The sequence below is a fragment of the Nelumbo nucifera genome, chromosome 3 (assembly GCF_055504915.1).
Source record: "Nelumbo nucifera cultivar China Antique chromosome 3, China Antique-T2T, whole genome shotgun sequence".
Lineage (NCBI taxonomy): Eukaryota > Viridiplantae > Streptophyta > Magnoliopsida > Proteales > Nelumbonaceae > Nelumbo > Nelumbo nucifera.
This window is the reverse complement of record NC_142651.1, coordinates 77963311-77970209: the sequence shown is the minus strand read 5'-3', so window position 1 is coordinate 77970209 and position 6899 is coordinate 77963311. Positions and strand designations below refer to the sequence as shown.

Below are 6899 nucleotides of genomic sequence, written 5' to 3'. Positions count from 1 at the left end.
GGCAAACTGTCGAACGGTCAGGGACTGCGCCATCAGTCGGGAGACATGGCACAGTCTGACGAGTATGGTCGTTAGATAGAAGCTTCCTGAGAGCGTAGCACTACTTAGCCGTGGGTTACTTTGTAGCACACTCTTAGGAGCACTTCGGGGTGACCCTTATCAAAGTTGGTCTTCGGGGCAGTTCTTCTGCCCAGGTGCTAGAGCGAGCTGGTTTCCCTAGCACGCAAGCTGAAATAATCTTGGAGTATCCCCTTCTCAGTAGCTCAGGGGACCTAGAGCTCGCGTTGTAGCGAGCTCCCCCTATAGAGAGCTATGACATAGCGAGCTGTTCTACAGACTCGTTACTTGGTCGCGGTCAAGCCATGTTGCTGAATTGTTGCTCGTGCTGAGTCAGGTCCACATGTCATTATCTTAGCAGGTCGGGTCAAATCATCCTCCATCAAGTTCAATTTTGATTATCGGTTTTCCAAAAACCCATAATATCAGTTCGATTTCAAAATAGGCGCACAATTTGGTTAACTGAACTAGTAATACTAGCCTTGGACATCTAACGGTTGGAGTGTTTTAAACCTTATTACTAAAACATTACAGTTTTAAACCCTTGTTGGTATTTTTCTTTTTTTGCCTAAGAAGTAAAATAAGTAAGGCCCACTATAAAATCGAAAGAAGCTATTGGGCCCACTAAGAAAGATATTTTTTTGGGTGGGACCAAGTGCATTGACCCATTAAGCTCAAGGAGACACTAGTAGGGTCCAGTGAAAATGCAAATTAAAGGAAGTGATTAAGCCTTTAATCACTTGATTTCCAAATACACCAGCCCTATACAAGATATCAAATTGGAAAAGAAATCACAAATTGAAACCTGATGATAGATTGGCAAAATTTTAAATTGGACTTATTGGATCCCACTTAAAAAGCAATTGAGAGACTTAATTGATCTAACAAAAAAAAGAAACCGTGGCTGGTTAATGGATTGAATGCTACGTGGGCTCAACCCATTTGCCAAATGGCACTTGATCCCAAGTGTTGGGATTTTAGTGAAACCCACTTACCTTAACAAGGCATGTTAAAGACGTGACAGGATCTGTTCCTCACAAATGGGTGCCTTACAGTCACATCCATCGTGCATTGGGAACATCTCCAGTAAGTAATAACTAATAAATACGGGAAATGTTTCCAAGAGTAATAATTAATAAATATGGGAGATGTTCCCAATGCATGATAGGATGTGCATGTGAGGCGCCAGGTGTGAGGAGCAGATCCAGTTTTGTTGAAGACACCGAATCATCAAAATTAGTGGGCCCATATCAATCACAATTTATAATAGAAGGAAACAATAAGTGGCCGAAGATTTTCTTCTCATTTGAATTCAATTTTTGGGCTGAATGGCCAACAAAGAGCATTATAAATAGATGAAGAAGGGCAGCGCAGTCCTCTTCGGTTCTCTCCAGCAGCTCCCATGTTGTGTTTTAGTTTTCTTATTGCAGGAAGGAAGAATCAAAAGTTTGGCTTCTCAATTGTTGAAGCTTTAAAATTACTATAGTCTTGTGTCATGCGAATCGAAGAATTTGGTCCTTTGAGTTGTTGTAATCAAAGAAAGCTCCCATTAAATTATCGCAAACAAAAAATCTTTTAACAAATTGTTGTAGTCAAGATCTTCATCGAATCATTACAAGTAACCTCCTATAATTAAAGTCGTCAAGCTTTATGGGTCATGTCCGTGACAAGCTACAAATGCAAGTTCAGTCGTGTCCGTAAAATGAGAATCAAAGGATATTCTTAAAAAAAAAGTTTGTATCTTATTTACATATCTGCAAAAAAAAAGTTCATTTTTTTTTAATTTGTCTTCATTTTTTTGTACTCCAAATTTAGTACGAAATTTGTGTTGACAACCCTCAAATGTACAGGGTACCCATATGTATTTTTTCTCAAATTTTATTTTTTTCACTCATTTTACGACAATGTTCACTTCAACTTTTCTTTAATTTTGTTTCTTAGATCCGATTTGAATTCAAATTTGATCCCATAGGAGGATTTGGATACCTCTCTTGATCCTAATAAATTGGACCAGATCGGAAAGGTTGATTTGTTTAATTAACGGATCGAATTCAGACTACCCCGATCCGATCTACCATGACCCAATCCGATCCATTAACTTTGAAGTATTATATATTATATGCTATTTATATATTATATATTGTGTATCATATTTTATAATGTATTACTATATTATATAAATAATATAATATCATAAACTTTTTTATTACAATTTTAGTCAAATCGGATATCAGATAAGATATTCAAATTCAAATTATACTCTTGAAAATTTAATGGATTCTTATTGGATTTGGATTGATCTGGTTTCTTATTGGATCATATTGGATATAGCCTTATCAGATCACATCGAGTTTGGCAAAGCCCATTTGAGCAGCATTTACTGCCTTACATTGTAAAAAGCTGTTAGAATGAGCATAGATTTGTCTTGATAGAAGCCGATCTCGATCACATCAGATCATATTTTTAGTTTTTTATTATATATTTATGTATTTATTTATAATATATATTATAAAAAAATAAAAAACAACAACAATCTGAACTGACCACTAACCGAACCGTTTCGATTCAATTTAGATTACCGGTTTTCCAAAATCAATACTACCGGTTCAATTTGCCACGTTCCGTGGATAGAGCTATCGAACAAGGCAGAGAATTGATTTCCGCATCTAATTCATCTGTCCTCTTTAGTTTTTTCATAGTTATTACAAACGAATCGGGTTCGGATCCCCATTTGCTCTTGCCCATCGCTGAATTTCCCACTCAATCCAATTGAAGTCTAAGCTTTTAGACAATAATAGGTTTGTATGGGAGAGAATGAATGTCTTGTTAGTAGTTAGTTTCAAACTCTTGGACTAGGAGTAGGAGAGACTCTGTCTGAGAAATTCAACTCCAAGTCCAAGTACAACCAACAAATCCAAGTCCAACGTAGTTGGTTGGACTAGTTCCGTAAGAGAGAGAGATTTTAGTTTCAAGCTTAGAATAGGATTTCTAACCCAGAAATCCCAAAATTTTAGTTTAGCATCTGGTCCAATTCTGACACTACCCTTGACTCGTAAACCTTTCACCAAAACCATGTTGCCATATTTGAATCGGATGCCGACCACATTGGCCATTGGGCCACAGGCCGAATGGTTCAACCATGAACCATCTGCCTTTAACTTTATAACGCACTCAAAGAGTTCACAACACCCACTAAAAGAATGGTCCGACCATCCGGTTTGGCTTAATTATATAACTGCCGTCTGCCGAGGTTGTTGAAGAGTTTCCAACTGTGTAAGCTTGCTCTTCCGCGTAAACACGTACGATTACGCGACTCCCAGATTTTAGAAACTATGCCTTCCTTCTATAAAATGGAAGAAACTGAGACTTACACTTACACTTACACTACTGAAAATGATGATCTCGAAGATGGAGAAGACGACATGGATTAGAGGAAAACCCATCGGCCATGGAAGCTACGGTGTTGTTTCATTGGCCGAAACCAACCACCATCTCTTGCCGCCTGTGATAGCTGTGAAATCGTCTGGTTACTTTGTGTCTGGATCGATTCGCGAGGAGAGAAAGATTCTTACCCAACTCCAAGACTGCTCACAAATTATTCACTGCTATGGCGACGCCGTCACCTTTGAGGATGGTTTTCCTATTTACAATCTGTTGCTTGAGTACGCTTCTGGAGGTAGTTTACACGATCGAATAGTGCGTTCCGGTGGGGGGTTGCCGGAATCGGAGGTCAGGCTCTACACTCGCTCAATCCTCAGAGGCCTCAGTCATATTCACAAGTGTGGCTTTGTTCATTGTGATCTCAAACCCGAGAACCTTCTGCTCGTGCCCAGCAGCTCGTCTTCTAATAAGGGGCGGAGTTCTGTCAAGATTGCCGATTTCGGGCTCTCTAAGAGGGTTGGAGAAGATATGCTCTGTAGGAAGGATGGGATGATGTTGAGGACCACGCCTCTTTATGCAGCATCTGAATCGATTAACTTCTGTTTGTATGAGCCTTGCTCTGATATATGGGCTCTTGGCTGCACTGTCATAATGATGATAACTGGTAAGCCTGCTTGGGATTTTCCTCCAGAAACTGATGTGGATTTATTCTTGAATGAGATTGGTTTCACTCCCGTTGTGCCTGAGATACCGGAGAAGTTGTCCATTGAAGGTAAGGATTTCCTCAACTTGTGTTTAATTAGAGATGAGACTCTTCGATGGACTGCAGATATGCTACTATTACATCCGTTCGTAGCTGTTGATGATGAAGATGATCATGAAGGGGCAGAAGAAACAGAAAGGGCCCAAGTGGAAACAGGGAAATCTGAGTTTGTTCAATCTCCAAGACAGGTGTTTGATTTCCCTCCTCCTTTTGGAGAGAAAACGAGGATCTGTGCTGAACCACCTGGGTTCTAGAATTACTGGTGCTCCAAAAGTTTTTCCAGTAGCATCTCAGTTAACCGGATGGAGGGTCTACAATCAGAACGAGCGGCATTATTGAAAAAACATTAGGTTTTGAACCATGCAAGTCAAATAGAGGAGAGAGCCCCTGCTATGCCAAATTCCTCTTTCTGAAATCCCCAGAACATGATTGTGTTTATTCAGAATCTGTAAATATTGTGCACATTTCATTATTTGCAAATGATTCATTCACTGAAATAAATTGCTGAATTATTTCTTACTTTTTGTTTATGTACGTTTCCTCTGTTTATTCTTATTTTAATAGTTTTTTTTTTTTTTTCTTTTATTGAACCTACTTTAGGCATTTTGCATAAATTGAATTATAAATGGCACCACAATCAAAATTATATACATAAATGCTAGTGCTGAAATGTTCAACATAGATTGTTATCCAAAGTTTAAACAGGTTTATTTTAGTTTCTCCTGAAATATGCAATGCACTGCATAAGTTTCTACTTTCATGTGTACCTACCTACCTATAAGTATTAGTTTAAGAATGTGATGAGAAGTTATCTCAGATGCTCTTTTCATTTTAGCACGATGAGCTAGCTAGTGAATTATCTTAACCTTCAATCATTCCACTGACTGATTGATATGGACCAGTTACCATTAAGAGATGGGTTGCCTGTATATATTGCAAGTAATTTCCAGAACATTCTGTGTAAATATTAAAGATGTTCTTTAGAGGCCATTGTGTTAGAATATTACATGATAGCTGTATCTTGCCAGTTGTACATCCTCAGTCCTAACCGATTGAACACCTGAATATATATATCTGTAATCCTTCCATTTAAAGAAATACACAGAGACAAAGTGAATCTTCTTCTCAGTCGATGCCTGTCTTCATGGTATCAGAGCCATGACGTCTGACCCTGCGTTACTATTCGCTGTGCAACCGACGTTATCGCTGCTGATCACTTACGGGCAAGACGGTTCTTGTCGTCATCAGGATTTCCTGATCTCCAATTCCTATTCTTGCTCAGAACTTATGAAGTTCTTGATGGAGCTCGTCATTGAAGATTGCTATGTTTCTTGACAGAATTTACAGTCTTTTAATGGCTGCAGATCTTGATCCGACCACAGCTTATTACTTCCATCCCTAGGATAATCCCAGTCATTCGCTTGTTCTTGCGCCGTGATGTTCCTCTGTTTCTTCCTGTTTTTTCAAGAATTCGATACCTGTTTTCAAGAATGGAGATCGGAGTTAACTCTCCATACTTCCTTCACCCGTCCGACAGTTCAGGTGCCATACTGGTCCCATCTCCACTCAACAGAGATAACTTCTCGTTGTGGCAGCGAGGAATAATCAATGCACATAGAGCAAAGAACAAAATTGGCTTCGTCAATGGATCTCTACCACGACCTACTACAAGTGATCCCGATCTCAATGCTTGATAAAATGCAACGCCATGCTAGTGGCGTGGATTTTTAACTCCCTTAGCTAGAGAGGTTTACAAAGCGTTGCTTTCATTGACTCAGCAGCAGATATATGGAAGGAACTCCAAGAAAGGTATTCTCAAGGCAATATTCCCTGAATTCACCAGCTGAAACGCGATCTTACTCTACTTCAGCAAGGTGATTCATCTATAGCTGGTTATTTCACCAAATTGAAGACGCTGTGGGACAAACTTAATGTCCTCACAGTTCTTCTAGAATGTACATGTGGAACAGCAAAGTTCTATGTTGATGAACGTGAAAAGAAAAAATACACCAATTTATGATGGGGCTGAATGACCGGTTTAATGGAATTCGCTCAAGTATTCTGGGAATAGAGCCATTACCATCCCTTAACAAGGTGTACGTGCTCGTCACCCAGGAAGAGCGACATCATATCGTAGTTCCCCCACAGCCACTACAACCAGAAGCTGCCGCACTAGCTGCAATTAGTTCCAAATGGGAACAATCGATCCAAATTTTATTGTGACCATTGCAAGCGCAATGGACACACAAAAGATCGGTGCTATGTGCTCAATGAATATCCAGCCCATTGGAATCGGCACAAGAATGAGAAAACTTCTTCACAACAAGCTAACACCTCAATTGCCGACAAGTCAGCCTCCTATGCATCAACTGATACAGGTCCCATGGCTCTAGCAAATGAACCTTCTCCAATAGTAGGTCTTACCATGCACCAATGTTCTCAACTCATGTCTCTCCTAAATCGTGAATCCTCTGAATTTGCTGCCAACACCACTGCTAGTAAGTCTTTTGAAACCTCAATAGAATGGATCATGGATAGTGGCGCATCTAACCACATGGTTTCTTCACCATCCTATTTCCATGTTTTTAAACCTATCCATACTTCTGTGTGCCTTCCAAATGGCTTAGTCACTTATGCTACTTGTTGTGGTTCCATTTTTATGGGTTCTTATACCTTACATGATGTTTTATTCGTTCAA

At 39.5% G+C, this 6899-nt stretch overlaps 1 pseudogene; it reads left to right on the top strand.

The window, feature by feature from the left end:
• The first annotated feature begins 3435 nt into the window (after positions 1 to 3435).
• On the top strand, positions 3436 to 4782 carry LOC148801385 (mitogen-activated protein kinase kinase kinase 20 pseudogene; annotated as a pseudogene).
• Positions 4783 to 6899: the final 2117 nt, after the last annotated feature.